This window comes from Corvus moneduloides, chromosome W (genome assembly GCF_009650955.1).
Source record: "Corvus moneduloides isolate bCorMon1 chromosome W, bCorMon1.pri, whole genome shotgun sequence".
In the NCBI taxonomy this organism is placed as follows: domain Eukaryota; kingdom Metazoa; phylum Chordata; class Aves; order Passeriformes; family Corvidae; genus Corvus; species Corvus moneduloides.
This window is the reverse complement of record NC_045510.1, coordinates 12,901,470-12,925,014: the sequence shown is the minus strand read 5'-3', so window position 1 is coordinate 12,925,014 and position 23,545 is coordinate 12,901,470.

Genomic DNA, 23,545 nt, shown 5'->3' with positions numbered 1-23,545 from the left:
CCGATGCAGTCGCTCCCCCAGAGAGTGGCACAGGTACAGGCACAGGCCTACCCAGCCACCCTAGAGACGGCACCCAGGGATCAGACAGCACCCAGGGATCAGATGGTTTTGACGTCCACACCGCAGCTGCAGTCGTCGTAGAGTCTAGCGGTATTTATAAGGTTCCCTTGGACACATATGGACCCTTAGCCCAGGGATCCAGTGCAATGCTGGTGGGAAAACCTCACGTTGCCCATCAAGGAATCTTAGTGCACTCAGGAGTTATTGATGCTGACTTTAAAGGTCAGATTTTTGCTATGGTCTCCATGCAAAAACCCCCTGTAACTATTCCTGAAAAGACCTGCCTTGCTAAATTAGTGCCTTTTAAGTCTAGTGTCCCTAGGATAGAGCAACAAACTCACAAAGATAACGGCAGTGGATCTACGGGACTTCCACAGGCCTTCTGGACTGCAGACATCTCTGACCAAAGGCCACAGATGACATGTACCCTGATCCTGCCGAACGCCCATCCACCCCGGACTCAGCTTCGAGGTTTGATTGATACGGGTGCTGATGTAACTATCATCTCCTTCTCTGCGTGGCCTCCCTCATGGCCTTTAGCCCCGGTGGGATCGGCCATCGCAGGATTAGGAGGAACCACACAGAGCTATTTAAGCGAACGGCCTGTGGTGGTGAAGGACTCAGAGGGCCACACAGCTACAATTAGGCCTTATGTTGCTACCACTTTGTCATAGGTTAGCAAGCATAGTCCCGGAAGGGATGTCCTTGCAAAGGGGTGCTTACAGTTTCCTCTGGGAACTGATAGAACCTATCAGCTGGCCAGTTTGAATATGGACAACTCTCTAAGCCACTTAAAGTTGTGACCACCTCTGTGATCCACATTTAAGAATAGTCAAACTCCCCCTCCAAGCTCTCTCTCGTTTCCGGTGCTGGGACAGGTGGCTGCAGGCCCCGTGTGGGGGCCAGCGGGCCCGGCCAGGCCCTGCTTGGGCCAGGCCGGGCCGGGCCACGGCCATCCTGGAGTCGATGGACCTGTTCCAGCCGTGGACCCCCCCCCACTGCCTTGCCGTGGGCAGCCGGAGCGGCTCGGCTCTCCCCCGTCTCCACTGCGATAAGAAAAATTCAACATTCCAGCTGCAAAGCTGCAAGGCCGAGGTGAGATTAACCCTTTTAGTGCTGTGAAGAGCTGAAAACCTGAGGGAAGAGAGAGAGGAGATGCTTAAAGCTGAAATTCTGTTGTGAAGCTATGATATATCAGAGTATCCCGTTGTAATTTCATGAAGATATGGGGGGTGGAGTGTTCAACTCGTAAGCAAAAGCACCTGCGCTGAGATAGGCAGATGCTGACGCAGCTGTAATTTCATGAGAAGTTTGGACAGGGAGAGATGAACCAGATGAGGACTTTTGCTCCAAACGGGAAAGGAGAAAACCTCAGTCCCTAGAGATGCTCCCAGAGATAGTCCTAAAGATGAAGATGATGAAGACCCTTTGCTCCCAGGGAAGGAGAAGGGCCTCTGTTTTTGTTCCTGACCGGCTCAACCTTAAAATTGTACCCCAAAAAACTTCAAGAGTGGATCCTCGAAAGCAGTTGTGGGAAAAGCTGCAAGTCGGGGGAAAGGACTCACACGCAGGCAGAGAGACTCCTCTTCCTAAATGGACTGAACAATATTTGGAAGTGGGCGGCTGTCTCGTTGTGATAATGTTTTCATAGCATGAGCAAGAAGAGACTTCTCTTTCTAAATGGACTGAACAAGGTTATTATGGAAGTGGTAAACAGACTGAACATCTTAAGGGTTATCTTTTTACATTGTCAGTGGGAGAAGGGAGGAAGGTGGGGGGAGGAGGAGAGTTCTGAAGGTGGTATAATTTTTTTTCTTCTTTTAGGTCTGTTAATAAACTGCTTTATATTCTTTCAAGTTTGGTGCCTGCTTTGCATTTCTCCTAATTCTTATCTCACAGCAGATAAACAGTAATGAGTATTTTGGACCAAACCACTACACTAAATTGGTGTTTCCGCCCGGTTCAAACCGAACCCGCGACACACTTCCCTTAACCTTTGGGGATGGGATGTGTTGGCAGCTTGGGGCGTACGGATTGGGACAAATTTTTAGCAGGGGTCACTGTGTGTAAGGGCGTACAGTATCCTACACTGCCTTTGCAGTGGTTGATTAACACACCAATCCGAGTCAGACTCTGCTCAGTTAGTTAAGGGCTGTTACCATGGCTTTTCAGCGATTCTCAGAGGAACCTTTGAATTTGGTTACTGACTCTGCTTATGTAGCAGATATCACCCAACGCTTAGATTGTTCACTTCTGAAGGAGGTGAACAATGCGGCTCTGTTTTCGCTGTTGCAAACCTTGTGGTCTGCAATTCAGGCTCGAGCGCACCCGTATTACATTATGCACATTCGAAGCCACACCAGTTTACCAAGTTTTCTAACAGAAGGCAATGCCAGGGCTGACATGCTGGCCAACCCTGCGTGGGTAGGGCCTCAGCCTGACAAAATTGCACAAGCCAAGGCATCGCACGGTTTCTTCCATCAAAGTGCACATACCCTGCAGAAGCAGTTTCATTTAATGCCAACCGAGGCGCACAACATTGTCCATGCTTGTGCTGACTGTCACGGACTCGCTGTGCCTTTGCCAGCGGGGGTAAACCCCAGAGGGCTAAAAGCCTTGCAGATTTGGCAAACGGATCTAACTCACATCCCAGAATTTGGTCGGCTGAAATCTGTGCACGTGTCTATTGACACTTTCTCCTCAGCTATGTGGGCTACTGCTCACACTGGAGAGAAGGACCATGATGTCATTGCCTATTGGAAATTGGCTTTCTCAGTCCTGGGCATGCCAGCTTCTGTGAAAACTGATAATGGTCCTGCCTACGCCTCGGAGAAGACGCGGCAGTTTTTACACCTATGGGGTGTAGACCATACCTTTGGTATCCCACATTCTCCTACTGGCCAAGCCATTGTCGAACGCGCTCATGGTACCTTGAAGCGTGTTTTGGACAAACAAAAAGGGGGAATGCATGGAGAAACCCCACAGAGCCGACTAGCAAAAGCTTTATATACAATTAATCACTTTACAGTATGACAAAATTCAAATAATCCTGTTATTCTGAATCATTTTCTCTCATTGCAGTCTGCAGGCGAGAGACAGCTGCCCCGGGCAAAAGTCTGTGTACGGAATTTACTCACTAACCAGTGGGAAGGCCCTCATGAGCTTATCGTTTGGGGTCGTGGGTATGCTTGCGTTTCCACAGATACTGGGATACGGTGGTTACCTTCAAAATGCGTTCGCCCTGACCTATGGCACCAGAGGCAGAACAGGCAACCTCCAAATGATGGCCAGAACGCTTTCCTAGGGTATCTCTGCTGGTATGCCTCTATTCCTTTTTTTATTTCCTGATTCTTGCTTGCTGGTTTTATGTCCCATTTTCTCAGAATCTTATCTACCCTTCCCAAGCCTTTGTTTCCCACTTTTTTTTTTTTTTTAAAACAATACGGACCCCACCCCCTCTTTCCCCTTTCCTCTCCTAGAATACAGAAGTTCCCTCCTCTTAATACAATATGCCTCCCTCCAGAAAATAGTTATATTTCAGGGTTTAACATTTCTATCACATACATTTTCATTCATTCTCAGTCACTCCTTTTTATTGTTCCAATATCTCTTTCTCAAGCACTTACAGTCACAACCACACAAGATTAAGGTATCTTTTAATTTCAAATTGTTGGCTAATATTCACCCATGGGCCCAATGTTCCAGGTTTATTGGATTAATCCTCAATTTAGCAGAATTAAGCCCAAATTTCTTGGATCTAATCCTCAATTCGACAGTCTCAAAACCCAAATCTCTTGGATTAATCCTCAATTTAGCAGAATTAAGCCCGGATTTCTTGGATTTTAATCCTCAATCCGGCAGTCTCAAAACCCAAATCTCTTGGATCCCATCCTCAACTTGGCAGAATTGAGCCCGAATCTCTTGGATTCAACCCTCAATTCAGCAGTCTTAAAACCCAAATTTCTTGGATTCAATCCTCAACTTGGCAGAATTAAACCCGGATTTCTTGGATTTTAATCCTCAATCCGGCAGTCTCAAAACCCAAATCTCTTGGATTCAATCCTCAACCTGGAAAATCTTTAGGGGCTCTCTTACTATTTGTCTCGTTTCCACGTGGTTTGTACTAGGAAACTCTTGACTCCCTTTCTTCAAGGGATCCAATCCCTCCCCTGAAACCCAATCCCAGTTAAACCGGAGGTTCTTTCACTCCTTTTATCTTTCACTTTGCCTCTTTACTGACTGCTTCCTTCACGGGAGAGCAGAACTGCAGCCTCAGAAGCTCCTCACTCGCTTTGCAGGTCTGGGGGGTAACCAGCCCGCGTCTCATACACACATTTTCATCCCCCGTATCTGCTCCCCCCCCAAGAAAAAGAGAAAAAAAAATACCTTTCTCTGAGTCTTCGTGCACAAGATTTTTACATGCTTAACTACCGCAGTATCTTAGGGAGCCTTTTCTTTCCTTTCTTTTTGCTTTATTGTCTCCTCTTTCATCCTCTGGGTGTTTGACCTGCAAACCCCCCGACCCACGCTGGGAAACACAAAGCGAGGCCGCCAAAAGCGGGTGGGGGCGCCCCCCCCGCTCTGGGCTCCCTGGGAGATCTCAGAGGCGAGGTCTTTTTCCCCGTACGGGCCACCAATTGTAAAAAACAAGGTTCACTCTTTATAAAATTTAAAAAAAAGTTTAATAAAAGGGACAATTAGGAGACAATAGCAAAAAGGGTACTATGGCCGGGTGCTTTGGCAGAGCCAAAGGCCCATCTCTACATCCAAGAGAGGGTCTTTAAAAGTACATCTCTTATTGCATATTCATCACAATCATGCATGATTCATAAATTCTTTGGAGTTTCTATGTATCATCCTATCAGCCTTATCTTCCTCCTTGGCTCCATTCTGTCTCTGCTCCCTCCATAAATTCTTCTCTCTGGTTTCTGGTTTTTCTTCTTCTCTGATAAGATACTCCAGGAATGTGAAGACTTTCTCTGCCTATCTTTTCTAAATTGACTACATAAACAATAGACATTGTATATCATGTATTACATTACAGAACCTAGGTAAAATTTTTCTAACATTATGTAACATGCGAAAAGCCAACATCACAATACATTCATAACACTAATGATATGTTGTAATTGTGACGTTGGGTGGAACGACCTTTAAAATGTAACCGTAGGCTAAAGAAGAGCGAGTGAATTTGTGGTGGAGTGATCCCCTTCACTCCCGGCACTGAATAAACAAATACCTGCTCTATAGCCATCTGACTATAGTTTCATTTTCTTGCCTAGTTTTGGGCATCATGACATAAAGGTGTGAGAAATGAGACAACTCTTAAAAAGATTAATTTATTGAAAACAGAAAAATTGAAAAATTACAGAAATTAGAAAAATATAAAAATTTGGGATCCTATGGCTCAGTAGATGGTATGCCCTAGGAGCACAGGGATTTGAGATCTTCTGGCTGAGACAGCACTAGACCTCAGGTAGAGAAAAAGAACTTGCAGTGCTGGGCTGACTTTAAAAAAAATTACTAAAAGCCCCTTAAAAGGGGTAAGGCTTTGAATGCCCAGCACCGACGTCTCCCACAGCTAGCCTGGAGAGAGCAAGAGGGGAAAAGAGACCCCGCCTCTCCGCTTTGTCCTTTTTATAGTTTTTGCTCCGCCCACAGCCCGCCCCTTCGGTCCAAAGCGATTGGTGCTTTCCCTTTGATGGATCATCTCCGCCCACCAATGGCTCATCGTTGTCAGGGAGGGGTGGTATTGGTCGAGATAAGGGAATACAATGCCTTCATTAAAATTCAGGTATTCAGGTTGCCATGGAGCTTGCCTGCAGAGTAATGGCTCTGTAGCTAAAAATAGCTGCTGGCTATTAAGACTGGGTGGGGTTTTGGCCTTGGAATCAAAATGCAAGTGAAACACCTACAAAAAAGTATTAAAATACATCCAACACACCTCAAAACACTTGTAAAAGTATACAGTAAACACAGGAAAGGTAGCTCTTATGGTGTACCAGTGGTTTGAAGTTTGAAAAGGGCAAGTTAGTGTTATAAACATATATTATAGTATTGGCTTCTCGCAAAGTATTAAAGTAGATATTATATAATGTTAGAAATGCTTTTTGCTGTGTGGATGTAGTTTTCTCTCGTGTTAGCAAGTGTGAGCAAGTAAGATAACCTCCAAGTGAACACAGGATGAGGCCCAAGGAGCTGCTAATCAACACTTTGTCCGGGGAACAAAAGGGCCCAAAGGCTACTCCGCCCGGAGAACAGGCGGCCAGGAGGGTCCGAGAGCCCTTATCACCGCTCTGCCCGGGGGGCAAAGAGGCCCAAAGCTGCAATCAGCCCTGACTGTCTGAGGAATTAAGAGATCCACCCTACCATCGACTCTTACCTAGCGGGCCCAACCCCAAGAATCAAAAGAAATAAAACCACAAGGCCGAAGACTACGCATGCTCTAAAAAGGCGGACCCAAGGAGTGGCCATGCAGATCAATTCCTAGAAAAGTTTTAATATGAATAGAGAACAGACAGTAAAAATGGTATAAAAAGGACTCACCTCGGGCCTCAGGCGTGCTCTTGGCAGAGCGCCAAGGCACCCGGCCGTTATCCCTTTGCTTTATTTTATGTGTCTCTTATTGTCTTTATATTAAACTCCTTAAATTCTAACAGGAGAGTGAACCTCGTTTTTCACATTAGTGATTTTTAACTGGGAAAATTTTAACTGGGAAGGGTGCAACTCTCCTAATAAACTACTTTGAACAATTGAAAACACTGATAATGGAACTGGATTTTTGTACCTGGGCTGATGGGTTAATTGTAACATTCAATTTAAAAATAATTAACTCAAAATTAATTAATTAAAGCACTTAATATGCAAAGACCAAGCACAAATAGGGATTTCATGTATGACAAAGGTAAAGCAGTGAGTTCTCATGTAAACATCTTTTCTGTTTGACAGTAGAAATGAACAGACTTGTTTTCTTGTAAGAAAACCCTATGAAGAGCTCTAATGACCAAAATGGGGTAACCCTTGTTTTGGTTTAGAGACAAATTTAGGAGAAAACTCTAGAATGAGTGCTTCCTTTGAAAAAAAAGGGCTTCAGGAACCCCTTTCTGCCAATGAGAATATGAATACCAGTGGATGAAAGTGGAAAAAAAACCCCCAACTGTTTATTGACAAACAAAATGCCTGCATGTAACAGGAAAAACATCAGTAAATGCTAGATACTGAACCGTCAGAACCTTACCCCCCCCACACACACCCACAGCAGAACAAAAAGACCCCAAAATGCCAGGGGAAGAAACAAACCGACTGGCCACATGGCAGGGGGAACAAAATGGCACTCGGCTTTTGTCTCAGGGAAGGAAAACAGGTTCACGCAGCAGCTCGGGCAAAACAGATGGGAACCTGTTGAACCTCTGGCATTGGTTTTCTCCTCACAGCAGATGAAGCTGGTGTATTTTGGTGTCCTTTCTCTAGTTGGTTCAGCTTTTCCCGAGGTCTGGGGCTGGGCGGAGTGCTCCTCGCAGGTCCTGGTCAACCGTCTCCCAGCGATTGTCTGATCTTGGACCAAAAGCAAGCTGAACAGTTCAATAAAAAAAACAAAAGCCACTGAAGGATTGCTGCTGCAGTCTCTCCAGGCCAGGGAAAGAGGAAAAAGAAACTTATTGCTTAAGCTAACAAAAAACCAAGCTAGCTAAGCAACAAACCATCCACCCCGCACTGAGCACACCCGGGAGTGAGGCTTTGAACAAAACCCGCGCAAGAAGCCCCAAGGCTTCCCCCTCTTCCGGACCTACCTTAAAGCTACAGCTACCATTTATGGGCAAAAAGCAGACGATCGGGAATAGAGTATCATCATAAAATCACCCAAGACAACTTTCTACAGACAGGGTTTGCACAGTGTGCTGCTCCCTGATTAGAGGCCCATTCAATGCTGCACAACTCAGGGTTCCCACTGTATGAAGGGACATAACATTATCTATACTATCTTCTCCCTCTTTATAGTTTTAGCTCTAATAAATAGCATTTTAAATGATACATTACAGAGTCTAAGTGCTTTTCTTGCCAGCATCATCATGAACCGGCACCTCCTGGTGCAAAACACCCTCTTCCCTCTCTACTTCCAAATCCCTATCCCCCCAATCCCCTTCTGCCCTCTCCCCCATCCCTCCCTCTTTGCACCTCACCATCTTCTCTCCCCTTTATCCCCAACACTCCTTTTCCTTTATCCCTCCCCTCTTTACCACAACCCCCTCTCTCTACTACCCCCTCTTGCCCTTCTCTTCAACCCCACACCCTGTGCCTCTTCCCCTCTCCCTCCCCTCTTACCTTCTCTCCATTCTTCCCCCCTCTCACTTCCTGTCCACCTTCCAACTTCTCCCCATTTTCCCCATTTCCCTCTTCCTCTTAGCCCTCTCCCCATCCCCTTTTCCTTCCCCCAATCACCCCTCCCCCATCTGATCGATTCTTCACCCTCCCATGATAGGTGGTTTAGAATCATAGAATCATTAAGATTGGAAAAAGCCTTTAAGATCATCAGGTCCAACTGTCAACCCAGCACCACCACCATGTTCACCACTAAACCCATGTCCTTAAATGCCATATCCACATGTTTTTTGAATGCTTCCAAGGATGGTGACTCCACCACTTCCCTGGGCAGCCTGTTCCAATGCTTTACAATCCTTTCTGTGAATTTTTTTTCCCTAATATCTAATCTAAATCTCCCCTGGTGCAACTTGGGACCATTTCCTCTCATTTTGTCACTTGTTACCTGGGAGAAGAGACCAACCCTCCACCTGGCTACAACCTCCTTTCAGGTAGTTGAAGAGAGCAATAAGGTTTCCCTCAAGCCTCCTTTTCTCCAGGCTGAACAACTCCAGCTTCCTCAGCCAGTCCTCATAAGACTTGTGGTCCAGACCCTTCACCAGCTTCATTGTCCTTCTCTGGACATGGTCCAACACCTCAATGTCTTTCTTGTAGTGAGAGGCCCAAAACTGAACACAGTACTTGAGGTGTGGCCTCACCAGTGTGGAGTACAAATGGACAATCACTTCCCTGGTCCTGCCGGCCACACTATTTCTGATACAAGCCAGGATGCCATTGGCCTTCTTGGCCACCTGGGCACACCCTGGCTCATGTTCAGTTGGCTGTCAACCAGCACCTCTAGGTCCTTTGCAGCCAGACAGTTTTCCAGCCACTCATCCCATTTTACTTTTACAATTTCTTTTCTAGACTAATGTCTTTTTGCAAAAGAAAAAAAGTTGTGGAGAAAGCAAATAGAATTCCGCAAGTCACAAACTTTTTCTTTTTCATCATTCTTTATAAGGTTCTGCCTCCTCCCTTCCCAACTATGAGGCTCTCACTTCACTGTCATAGTAATCAGGCATGCTGCTATTACCTTAAACCTCTTATGGGAAAGCTCCTGCAGCAGTCAGGAGCTGTGCAAGGTTTGGAGCTCCCCCTCCCCATTCTGAAACACACATCCCTATCCTTTGTAGCCTAACACTAGTAAGAGGCAGAGTGGAAAAAAATGCACAGAAAAGTATGGGAATATCCCACTAAAATTACTTAGTTCACTTATGACAAATCAGTATGTTGCTGTGGCCACAAGGTCGCCCACTCTTCACCTCTCAGCACTTTGCAGCCTAAGCAGAAATACTGAAAATTATCAAGACTAGGTAAAACCCACACATGTGCAATACGGTACCTGTTGCAGGCAGGCCGGCATTTACCTTTTTCAGCTGATTGAGAAAGTTACCCGAGCACCCTCAGTTTCAGGAGTCGGGCAGCCAGGACGGGGCAGGAAGCATCAGGGCATGTGTCACTGCTCGCTGCACCTCCCCAAATGACAGAGAGGGCTTTGCAAGCCACACTGGAAAGGAGAGGGAATGGGAAGTAGTATGAACCACCTCGCTGAGCTTATCACCTTCCTCAAGGCTGCCGTCGGGTTGCTGCCATTTCTCGCTCTCTGGCGTCTTTACTAGGGGACGAGGGAGATCTCCGTGCACCCGCAGAGGCGCAGCCCCACCACTACAGCGGTGTGTTCTACGACAGGGTCAAGCAGGGGGGCTCTTCTGTCTGCCTCCCGCGGCACATGGGCAATTGTAAGAGGCCAAAATGGTGAAGGAGGCTGTGTCTCTGGTGAATACCAGGAGAAAGAAGTCTCTCCTAATTTAGAGGAAGAAGGAGAGAGACCCATCCAGTTACACGTAAGCTATGCTCAACTCCGCGGCTTTCTCTGTGCTGGGTGGTGCCGATCCTCCTTTCTATTGGCTGCGTACTTACTCTTCCTTCCTGTTTGCAGTAGCAGTGGCTATCGGACAGAGAAGGAATAAAGAAAAAAGAGAGAAAGAATTGAAAAACCCAAACAAACAGGTAGAGAAGGAAAGAAACTGAGAGACCTTGATCTTAGGGCGGGAAAGAGCTGAGGGGTGCGAGCAGTGTTTTTACAGTAACAACAGAAGAGGGAATAGAGGCGGGAACTCAGGAAGCGGGGTGTGGATTAAAGCGGCGGAAGAGGAAGAGGGGCCTACGATTCACTGTATCGTGGCGCCTGGGAAGTCACTGCTGGTGGATCCGCCCCCCCGGAGGGAGGGAGGAAGAGAGAGAGGGAGGTGGAGAGACACAGATAGGCCGGCCGGCCGGCTGGCTGGCTGAGGCCGTTGAAACAAATACCTTTTGGCTTCCCGCCCCCCCCCCCCCCCCCACCCCCACCCACCATTTCTTTCCCTTTTTTGCTGCTTGTTCGCTTTGCGTTTGGGGGTCAGTGCCTAAGGCGGAAGAGACCTGGCCTAAAGCAACGCCTGAGCAGCCCAGCGGGAGCCTAGGGACAGGCCTGGGCAGCAGCCTCAAGATTAGGATGTCCCGACATGAAGGTGAGAGACCCAAGACCGCGGTGGGGAGGAGGGAGGGATGTCCTTGAGCCCTGTACGGCCTCGCTTGCCGCTGTGTGAGGTGGGTCAACATGGCGGCACCGTCGCTGAGAGCGAGGCCTGTGGAGTCGGTCGCGAAAAGTGGCCATGGTGGGAGGAGGAAGGCGGCGGCCAAGCATGGCTTTGTAATGTTGCGGGAGGGGATGCCGTGGTCGTGTATTTTATGGGTAGGCTCTGAGTCCTTTTTCTGTCGCCACTAAGCACACATGCCAGGCCTGTGCTTGCTGAGGTTGAAGGGCCTACTGCAGCTTGAAGCGGGCCTGGTCTCTGCCACTGCTCACTAGCCCGCGACTCAGGCCTTGCCTCGCCCCGGACAAGGAGTGTGTCCGAGGCAGATAATAGAGGGTAGGACACAGGAGAGCTGTTTATTTTCACTTCTCTTACTTTTACCTCACTGTTTAAAAGATGAGCCTGAGAGGTGGGCCTGAAGGAGTCTGTTTTGGGGGAAAGGAGGAAGCTGTGTGGGGGATGGGCATCAGAGTGGCTTGCTGATGTGTCCTGGGAGTTCTGAATGGCATGATGTGAAGGGAGAAGGAGTGCATAAGAAGAGGAGGTGGGCTTGGCATGATATGCTCCCTGTGAGGGGAAGTACCCTCACGTTTCTTAGGGTATGGAGGAGGAGGAAAAGGGATTGTAGGGTATAAGGCTCGGGGAGAGCAGTGCTTGGCGGGAGGTGACGCAAGAAGGGTGGCCTGGCATCTAGGAGAAGTGGATTGGGGTGTGGTCTACTTGGGTATAATGAAGATGGGGAAGGGGGTTGCATGGCAGGTGTAGAAGGAATTTATGCAGGTAATTGGCTGTGGTGTTGGAATTGGGAGAGTTTGCCTTGTTCAGGTGTAGCTTGTATTTTGGTAGCTTTGGCAGGTTGAGGAGTAATATATTCTTTTCAAGTTTTATATTTAAAAGGAGGAAACGTGCCAATCTAGTAGCATCTTTTGTAGAGGTCATAATCTATGTATTTTGTGTGTTTGTCCTTGTTCTTTTTTTTTTTTGGTGGATTTTTGTTTGGTTGGGTTTTTTTTTGCTTTGGGTATATGAAGGGTATAGTTAAGGATTAATAAAAAAAGTGAGGAGAATGGAGAGAAAAATGAAAGAAGGGAATTTATGTAGGGAGGAGGTATTTGTAAATAAATCTGCTTGGTTTTCTACCCTTTTTTACTGGTAATTGCACTAATAAAAAATATTATGTAGAAGTTCTACCTTATATCTTGAAAGGATAATTTTTGCCTTTGTTAGGAACTAAATTTAGCACCTGTCTCCATACATAATTTTGATTCTCCTAGAGCTGTGAGAATAATCTTTTTAAAAGGAATTGAGATATCTTTATTTAATCTTGATGTTTTGAAAGCAATGTGCTGGAAGACTCCAATTTTTGGGAGTAACACTGACTTCTAGATGGAGGATTGGTATGATGGCTATTTGGTGTATAGCTAGAGCATTTTGTTAGTGTGCCTGCTTGCCTAAGACCAGACTTGCCCAAATCTACTAACCCTTTTTTCTAGTAAAGGTACCAAATCCTCTTGTTTCTTTTCTGATTAAGATGTGGTGTATTGTGTGTGTTTGTTGTTTGTTTTTGGTGGTTTTGTTAGGTTTTTTTTTTGTTTTTGGTGTTTTGTTTTGTGTTTTTGTTTTTTGCTGCTGTTTGTTGTTTTTGGGGTTTTTTTTCCAAAGAGTGTGTGAGGGGGTTGTTGGAGATAATGCAGATAATGAGGCAAATGTGAACAGCAAGAAGTAAAATAAGGGTTAGTGAAAAGGTTTTGTGGCTTTGTTGGAAAAAGTACTCTGTAAACTGCTTCTGTGATAGATATCCATGGTATGTGATTTAAAGCAGGGTAGTAGGATGCAGACTTGTTAGATTACACTGGTTAAAGCCACAAAAGTAGTATGATGTGTTGCAATGTTTTATTAAAAGAGAATTTTAAAAAACGTGTTCCTGATTGATAGAGGTTATGCTTTGATTTTTTTCTGGTGTATGTTTTGTTTGTAGTGAGGGGAATAATGTTTTCCTTAGTCTTATCAGCAGAAATTTAAATATGGAAATAATGTTAAGCGTGGTTTTGTTAAAAATTGGAAATGGGTATATCGGTGTCCTTTGAAGTTGCAGATTTTTAAAAATGAAAATAGTTATCTTCTGATAAACTGTTGATGGTAATGTTACATTGTTGACATAAGTATCCTTCTATATTAGGAAGGAAAAACTTCAAAGCTGAAAAGATAAAGCTGCAGCAACAGTTGTACTTTTGTGATAGATTTTATAGGAACCTGGTTTGTCTTGAGTTTTCTTAATGCTTTTCTTTATTCTTCATTTAACACGTTAATTTTATATTCGTTATAAGGTTAGGATAAGTTGCCTTGATATAGGGTCTGTGGTTGGCTGAAAGTTCTCAATCCATAAGATGATGGAAGTTGTTCTTGCAAGGATAAGGTATAGGAGAAAAGTGAGCTTCAGACGTGTTAATAAATTGTATCACTGCTCTGTGTTTTTTTTTTTGTCAAAATGGCTTGGTTTTGCCAGAATCAGTTTTGTGATGGGGAAGGGTGTATTTGAAAAGATAAATGCTGGAGAACTTGGAATTCCAATGTCTCAGGCCTCTTAAATAAGTATCTGATGGAGGTATAAGCTTACTTTTAATCAGGGTCTCTTGGTGCTTTCTTTACTTTGTGGAGAGAAATTAAGTCCTGTTGTGATAAGAAGTTGGTTGGGAGACAGGAAAAGAGAAAGTAAATTTAACTGTTGACCTTTTGCCATTGACTGCTACATACCTTCCAAAGTGAAATAGGTATAGAACTGGAGAAATTATCCAGAGTGGAGGATGTGAGGGAGGAGAATAGTGGGATAGAAATGTTTGCAAATAGGACAGTTATTTGAGCTGGAGTGATTAGAAGGTCTTCCAAGCAACTTTAGAAAGATCTAATGCTCAATAATGAGTGACACAAGGTGAACGAAATTAACTTGTGTTGAGAGGAAAAGCAATATGGAAAAACTAACTTTTTGTGTACCTTTGTGTTTACTTCACTGGTATCAACTTGGGAAAGGTTGTGGGGTATCAGTGTAGATAATCATGCTTGTTTTTACTGCTACTGTGTTTGATAGTGAGATATGAAAAATGTTACTGCATTCAAGAAGCTGTTCAGAACAGCAAGGTTGTCAAGTTGAGTACTCAGGATTTGGGATGTGCCAGAACTAGATTGCACAGAGATTGCCTAATTCAGCCCTCTTTGAGCACGTGCACTGTGAAATTAAATAGCCACATATTATCTTTGTTCTACTCTGCCTTGTCAAGAGTGTAAAGGGAAGGAGGCTGTTGTACGTAGGGGAGGACCAGATGAGACATTATAGAAAGAAAGTATTTCTGAGAGTTCAGAAGTGAGTACAAACAGTTGCTTGACTCATACCTTTTACAGTCTTTGGTTCAAGGTTGGAGCCCTTTTTGAAGATGTCAAAGTACCTTGAGGGTTTTATTCAAGTGATTAGGTTTGTTCTTTCTTCGTGGCTTGCTTGATTGCAGCACTTTTTATATTCATGAATAACCTGCGTGATGGCCTCCATGGTCAGGTCCACCCCTTGATCACGAGCCCATCTGTATGTTGCATCCCTTCCTAGATGTCCTGATGTTTCATGGGCCCATCGGGCTATAAATAGCTCACCCTTCCGCTCCCAGTCCAAGTCTACCTGAGCTATTTCAGTCTTGGCAGCCTTATCTATCTGTTCATTGTTTTGATGTTCTTCAGTGGCATGACTTTTGGGCATGTGAGTATCTACATGACGTACCTTCGGAGTCACGTTTTCTACCCATGCAGTGATGTCCTGCCACAATGCAGGAGCCCAGATGGGTTTGCCTGTGTTGCCAATTGGTATTCTTCCATTTCTGTAGCCACCCCCGTAGAGCATTAGCCACCATCCAGGACTCAGGCCACTTTTCTCTCTCAGCAATCTCTAGGGCAATTTGGATGGCTTTCACTTCTGCAAACTGACTTGACTTTATCATAGGTGCCTTATAAGTAAAGGCTATTCTTAAAGTAGTTCTGTGACCCTCATGGGTCAAACTAGTATTGGTAGGTGTTGCTATAGACATTTCAGATAGCTGCCTGAAGGAATGGGATCTTCAGAGCACAAATTATTAGGCATAGCACATGGCATCATATTGAAGAAATTTTATTTAAATGGTGTTTTCACATATATGGGTGGGCTTTATACTATGTAATGGTGTGAGAGTTACTCTTTTTGTTTTTTGTATCCTGGAAGCAGGAATGATTTAAGCAGTGTGACCAGAAACCTGAATAAGGAGCTCATCTCTGATAGGATTGTTGAGAATCATATGTAAAAATATGACAGTCTATTCAGGAATTAAAAAGCCCCAACACAGCAGTTTGAAATAATAATTGGTTGGGGGTACAGAACCCAATAATTCGTTGGGGGGTGCTATGATGGATGTTTTCTGAGTAACTGTATCAGATGAGCAGCTAATGGCTTCTGTTTGTGATGCTTGTATTGAATTTCATGTTAAACTTGCTCAAAACACATTCCCTTTCCTCAAATGTTCTTTGCTAATTAATGCTTTTGAAAACAATGGATTTTTTTAAACTCTGTAGAATAATGAGTTAAACCTCTATAAACTTCAAGAAGCTGCCTGCATTCTTTTTTGTGATAGTAAGGACTTGAGTCTCAGCTGTTTCATGCAGTTATAGTAGTCTATACTGCTTTTGTTTCTTTTGGCTCAAATGAGGCAATACCTTTGAATCATTAGATTTGTATAGTTCAATAAAAAATAAATTAAAAGTTCAGGAGGTTAGAGAAGTTGCATATAAACAGTAGGGTTGGGAATCCTTTTGTTTTCTACCTGTGGTTATGCTAAGGCCTCTGCAAATGGTGAAGAGAAGCAGACCTGTTCGTAGGCTCTAACTTGAAGAAGCTTGAACTATTTTTGTAAAATACATTCTGTGGTCAATATTACAACTGCTACACTAGGGCCTTTGCTTTACCATACCACTCTTTGACAGGCTAATGCAGGATTAAAAAAGTTTTGGACATCTGTTGGTATTGTCAGGAGGCTGGTATGTATCACGGTGTCCCGCAGTGGTAGGGAGGAGAAGAGAGATCCAACAGGCAGGAATTGTCCAGCCAGATTCCTTTATTTAATTATTTTACAAACTCTTTTATAGACTTTTCTTCATAGTCTAATTGGTCAAAGGATCAGCCACCCCTTGGGGTGATTGGCTAAAATCCTAAAACATCCATTGTCCAAATATTTTTCTACTGTGCTATAAACAAAGCTTTTTAAGGTTGCAGGTGTTCATAGCTTATAGAACTCTACTAATATCTTCCTTGAGAGAGAAAAATATCTCATGGTACTGGAAAGAAGCAAGAGAAATTCTTGCTAGCAGCATATTGTATTCACAGGTATGAGGTGCTGAGCTATTTCTGAATGAGTGTTCTGCAAAGCAACATTACCAATGCTGTAAGGTGGTTACTGCTATGGCATGTGTGGCAGTACATAGGAGGAAAACAATTCATGCTTAGGATCTCCTGCAGGAGCCAGCATGGGCTAAGATGTTAAAAAGTTTCTTTAAAGTAGTACTAGGTATATGCAAGTTCTGTGTTACAGGTAGACTTACTCTATAGGCTAGAGCGCCTTTCCAAATGCTGCCTTCTTAAAAATTGCTCTGAAATGAATTTATGGAATATCAACATTGTGTATGTGTATACATAATTTCTTAGGCTAGAGAACTGTGCTGTCTTGATGTGGTAAAACAGTAGGGTGATAGAGTGGTATGTTTCTGTCATGTATTCTTAAAAGGAAACATGAGAATACGGCACATGGGTGAGACTATCTTACATGCAGCATCAAATCAAAGAATACTTTGGGTTGGAAAGGATTTTAAACTTAAAGATCACGTAGCCCAACTCCCCTGCCATGGGCAGGGACATCTTTCACTAGATCAGGCTGCTCAAAGCTTCATCCAGTCTGACCCTGAACGCTTCCAAGGACGGAGCAACCTTCCAACTTCTCTGGGCAACCTGTTCCAGTGTCTCACCACCTGCTTTCAGTTCAAAACTGTTGCTCCTTGTTGTGTCACTACAGGCCTTGGTAAAAGTCTCTTTAAGTCCCCTTTAACTATTGAAAGACCATGATAAAGTCTATCCCAACTCTCAGCCTTTCTTCATAGGAGAGGTGTTTCAGCCCTCTGAACACTTTTGTGGCCCTCTTGGACCTGCTCTAACAGTTGTGTGTCTATCTTTTACTGGGGACCCCAGAGCTGGACACAGTACTCCAGGTGGGGTCTCACAAGAGCAGAGGGGGAGAATCATTTCCCTTAACCCACTGGCCAGGCTTCTTTTGATGCAGCCCAGGATACAGTTAACTGGCTTTTTGAGCTGTAAGCACATGCTACTAGCTCATGTCCAATTTTTTATCCACTAGTACCCTCAACTCCTCTGCAGTACTGCTCTCAATCCATTTATTTCCCAGCCTGTATTGATCCTGGGGATTGCCCTGACCCAGGTACAGGACCTTGCATTTGGCCTTGTTGGACTTCATGAGGATTCCATAGGCCAACTCCTCAAGCCTCTCAAGGTCCCTCTGGATGGCATCCCTTCCCTCTAGGGAATCAACTGCACCACTCAGCTTGGTGTCATCTGTAAACTTGCTGAGGGTGCACTCAGTCCCAGTATCAATGTTATTAATGAAGATATTAAACAATATTGGTCCCAATAAAGATCCCTGAGAGAAGCCACTTGTTACTGTTTTCCACTTGGACATTGAGTCACATTTTATGTGCATCTCATGTTTTTAAAGAAGGTGCTAACTACTGGAGGTCCATTTCTTGTGAGGGTGAGCATTTCCTCACAGGCATTTGATGATTTCAGATTGCTCATAAATCTACTGAGCAAAAATGAGTCTTTTGAATGGCCATTGTGGTTTAGGAATGGTACTCCCCAATTTAGTACTCCCACTAAAACCACACTGCTGCTCGCTACCCCCTCCCTTTTCCCCTGCCTCCTGGAGGTGGCTGGAGGGGAGAATTGGCAGTACAAAAGGCAAAGATCATGGGTTGAAATAAGAACAATTTACTGGAAACAGCAATGAGATAAGAAAGGAACAGTAACAATACTAATAACAAAAGTATACAAAAGAGAGAGTGATTCACATGCAAAAATAAAAAAAAGAGCTTACCATGGAGCTCAAAACAATAAACAATGTCTGACAGCTTTCCCCACTGTTCCGGATTGGCCAAATTTAGAAATCTATCCTCTGAGAGAAGGTACAACCACCCCTACCCCACCAGGTTCGGGAAAAATAAATTTTCCTCAAAGGAAAGTGAAAGAGATAAAAGCTATTTATTTAACAAACACACGGGAAAAGGATAATAATGCTAAATAATAAAATCTCTCGCTGTGGAGAAAAAACCTGGGAAAGTGTTAGAGTCCTCCCTTTGGTCTCCTCGGAGCTGGGGCTTGGCCCAGGGCCAGGCCCTCTGTGCCCGGTGGAAAGTCCTCCCGATGTGCTCTGATGTTAAAGCAGTCAAGCAGTCCAGTAGAAAAGGGAGAAAATCCGAAATTCCAGGGAAGGAAAAATTCAACTCTCAGTCTCTCTCCGGAGAAAAAGCAGCTGAACCACTGGACAAAAAAAACCTGTCCTAGGAGCAGCAAGCCGGGTGCTTCGTCCCCCCCTTGCCACAGCTGGGAAACAAATTGCTATCTGTATGTGACCTTGAACAAGCTGCAAACTGCTTTGAAAAAGTTTTTCTCAGTTTTCCTTCCCCCTCTCAGGCTCAGTTTAGAGGCATAGAAAGGCACAGGAATTAATTTCTGGGCATAGGCAGCAATATGGGACACACATCATGAGGTCACCCCAAGACACCCACCAACACAGTTTTTTTGACTGGAAGGAAGGAACCCTTTCTCTTTGGAAGGCTCAGGGTCCTGGCCACACCCCCTCCCAGCTACTGAAAAAAAAAAATTAACCCTGTCCTGGCCAAAACCAGGACAATGGCATTTGAATTAAGCTCAATAGAAAACAAGATAGAGCTTATAGACTAAGTTTTCTAAATTTAAAGTTGGAAGTGTTTGCTCTTCAGTGTTTCAGCTATCATATCTCTTTCCCTGAGATACTTCTCTACTGTTACCTCATGGTTTTTTTCTGTATTTTTAGCGTGTCCCCTCCGTTTATTATCTAGGTTTACTTCCCGAGCCTCTGATTTCCTTTCTACTTCCTAGTGGTCAATACATGTACAAACATACTATGCTTGCAGCAAGAGAATACTGGACCTTTCGTTTGAACTAACTTACAGCATTGTTTTTCCTCTTAGCTTTTATATGCAGATCAGAGACACATGCTTTTACTGTTTTGTGACATTATTGTGATTTCTGGACTGTTATTTTCGTATCCTAGCTTCTATAGGCAGTTTTTACCATGTTGCTCAGTTTTGAACCTCAATCAAATCTATATTCTCTCCTGTTATTTATCAGAACTACTTGGTCTTATTTTGCTACCTAGCAGATTTTTAAGTCTACAGTGATAACTTGTATCTCAGTTGTTATCCAATTTCTTTAGCTAAATATTAGATTTAAAAAATCTTGCTTCTATGAATAACTGAACAAGACTAAAATATAGTGACTTAAAGATCAAGGGGAATCTTAGATAATTGTGATTTTTTTTTTTTTTTTAATGTGGCCATCATATAAAAGGCATAATTGACAGAGTAGCTGTTTCTTGATTTCTAGCTATATTTTAAATTTCCTAATTATCAATAATTTTATAAGCTTTTCTAATAGACAGGTCACTGAAGTCATAATTGTCTTGGTGAAGATTTGTCAAACTTCTGTTACTATTGTTGACCCCTCAACCTGTTAAAATAATATTAAATAATATTATACTATTTTGTGCCTTTTCTTTTAGTAGTTGTACCTTGGGGTCTGAGTATACAGTTAGGAATCATGAGACCTGGATTTTGATGCTCTCTTTGCTTGTGTCTCAATCTATGGAGTGGGATACATGTGCATTGATGCAATGATTTATTAACTACAATGTTGCGTCATATATTTCAATGTAATGGTATAATAAAGTTTGTATTTTCAGAAAGCTAGTTCAGCATTGTCCCGGTTTGAGACAAATTCGGAGGAACATCCAAATTTGAACATCCTCTGATAGAAGGCAGGTTACAACCATCATTCCCCCACCAGGTTCGGGAAGAAAAAATTTCCTCAGAGGAAAGTGAAGGAAAAAACCCCTATTTATTTAACAAACACACGTGAAAAGAATAATAATGCTGAATAATAAAACCTCTCACTGTGGAGAGAAACCTGGGAAGATTTCAGAGTCCTTTCTGTGGTCTCTCTCTCTGTCCTCTTTGGAGCTGGAGTTTGGTGTGGGCCCCCATCCGGGCCAACGGTTTAGGGTCTCCCAGTGTGTTCTGGTATTGTTGAACAGTCCAGAAGAGAAGAAGAAACCAAAGTCCCAGGAAAACAAAGGAGCTTAACTCTCTGTCTCTCTCTTCCGAGAAAAGGAGCCAAGAGCCGGAAAAAGCAGGAAGGTGCTTGCCTCCGCTCTTGCTGCTGCAGAAAGTAGCAGCTATCTCTGTGTCCTTGGAGCACAAAATGCTTTGAAAAGCTCCTCTGGCTTTTTTTTTTTTTTCTCACACCCAATTTTAAAGACACAGAAAGGCACAGGAATCATGTCTGGGCATAGAGCGGCGATAGGGGATACACATCATAAAGTCACTCCAAGACAAGCATATAAAGGAATATCTCTGTAGCATAGAATCACTTAAATTTAGGAAAAAGGCTTTTTTTATTTTGAGTTTAATGTTTTAATTTTTAAAACTGGGTATGTATGTTTTGTTCAGTTAGTCAATTACTAAATTTGGGATCCTGTACTAAGCTTTATGAAAGGGATTTATGTTGAGAATAAAACCACAGTGACTATTTTATGGGAACTACTTTGGAGTCATTATCCCCCAAATAAAAATGCTTTAAGTAGTGGTCTTAATGTGTTTTCAGTTTCTAGACATGCAGAAATAGATGTTTGTTGGTTTTTATGTGATTCTTCTGTTTTTTAGAAATGAAAGTGAATTCTCTCTTCTTGTAATGCAATTTCCTAATATGATTTGGAGGCTAATGAAATTGTATTTCTTATTTGTTCTCTACAGTATGTTGATTTGCTGCTGTCTGGTGTTGACAGAATTAGGAATTTGCTTTTCCCCAACTGTAGGTAGTGATGTATCTTCTAACTGCATTAGACTAAAAATGAAGCTGCATAATGTTTTTGTTGTGGATCAGATTTTTATTTTCAGAGGATGGGTTTTCACACATACTCTAATTTAAAAAAGCATAATAGTTTCACTTAAATGTTAATTTATAGTGAAAAAAAATGAATTATGAAAGGTTCCTCACCAGAGTAAGTGGAGGGTGATGGTAGTTGGAAACCTCTTGTGGGAGAGTGAGGCACTCATCTGCTAGCCTGACTTGCAGTCTTGGGAGGCTTGTTGCCTATCAGGGACCTGGATTTGGACAGTGGCAGAAAGAGCAAAGACTCATCTATCCATTTTTGCTCATACATGTTGATGCCAATGATAATGCTAGGGTGATCTTGAGTGTATCAAGAGTCTTTATAGAGATGCGGGGAGCCCAGAACACTGTCTGAGCATGCAGGGATGGAGTTAGGAAAGCCTGAGATCAGCTGGAGTTGCAACTAGAGAGGGATGTGGAGGACAGCAGGAAGGGTTACATGGGCAGCAAAAGGCCCAGTTTTCTTCTCAATGAACATGTAAAAGGCTGAGGTAATTGGGTACTAGATGCCACTCTGCCTTAGTGTTATGGTTTAACTATGGGCCATTCACTTGAGAGTTGGACTTGATGATCCTTGTGGGTCCCTTCCAACTTAGAATATTGTGTGATTCTGTGAAGAATCATCAATGTTCTATAAGATTAGCCTTAAATTAAGAGAAAGGGGAAACTCCAGCTGGCAACTAAGTACCACACAGCAGCTTGCTCACTCTCCCCCCGCAGTGGGGTGGGGAGGAGAACTGGGGGTAAAAAAAGGTAAAACTTGTGGGTTGAAATAAGAACAGGTTAATAATTGAAATAAAATATAATAATTAACTGTAATGAAAAGGAGGGGGAGGGGAATAAAACCCAAGAAACACAAGTGATGCACAATACCATTGCTCACCACCTGCTGACTGATGCCCAGCCAGTCCTCGAGCAGTGATTAGCCACTCCCAGCTCTATGTTATGGAACATCCCTTTGGCCAGTTTAGGTCATCTGTCTTGGCTGTACTCCCTCCCAGCTTTTTGTGCACCTGCTCACTGGCAGAGCATGAGACACTGCAAAGTCCTTGACTAAGGGTTAGCACTGCTGAGCAACAGCCAAAACATCTGTGTGTTATCAACATTATTCTCATACTGAATCCAAAACCCAGCACTGTACCAGCTACTAAGAAGAAAGTGAACTCTTTTCCAGCTGAAACCAGGACTCTTGGTTTTCACTGGTAAGATCTGCCTTCTGGCCTCTCAGGTACCAGAGCCTAGTGACAGTCTGCAGGAGTGAAATATTACCCACAGTAGACAAGGATTAAGTTAGGGACCACTTAAGCCAATTGCAGAGTTACAAGTCTGTGGGACCAGATGAAATGCCCCTGAGGGTGCTGAGGAAACTGGCTCATGTTACTGTGAACCCACTCCATCTTCTCTGAAAGGCCATGGTGATTGGTGGATGACTTGGGGAGGAAAAAAACCAAACATTACTTCAATTTTCAAGAAGTAGGATCTGGGAAACTACAGGCTGGTTAGCCTTGCTTCAGTCTTTGGAAAAGTTAAGGAACAAATCCTCCTGGAAGTCATGTCTGAGAATATAAAGTGCAAGAAGGTGATTGCGAGCAGCCAGCATGGGTTTATCAAGGGTAAGTTGTGCCTGATTGCTCTCCCTGCATGACTGTCTGTGTGGACAAGGGGAAAACTGGTATATGTTGACTTTAGAAACACTTGACGTGGTCTGCATGCCTCACAAATTTGGTGAAGTGGATGATAAGGTGGGTGGAAAACTAGCTGGACTGTGTAATGGTTTAAAAAAACCCCCAAAACCCAACAAACTGCTTGAGACCCTCCTTCCCTCCCCCATGACAGTGGAGGAGAAAACAAAGAAAACAAGACCGCGAGAAGTTTAAAACAAGTCAGAATTTTACTTAGGTGAAACTTGCAAACAACAGAACAATACAGAGGAAAATGGTTTACCTACAGAACTTGCAAAGGCAAAATGCCACCTGCCCCCCCCCCCCCCCCCCCCCCCCCCCCAGCAAAAACAAAAATGCCGTGCGGCTCTGGAGAACAAAGAAAGTACTGTGCCAAACAAATTTCCACCGTTTAACACCTCCAGACAGACAAAACAATGGGGAACAGGGGCAGAACAAAACCTGGAAGGTACGAAAGGACTTACTCTGCAAAGATGATGACTTGGGTTCTCTCGTGGCAGTGGCTGGCAAAAGCTGCAAGCAGCCCCCAACGGCAGCTGTGGCAGCCCCAGCAGCGGTGGTGTACGACACCTCTCCTGGTGCTAATCAGC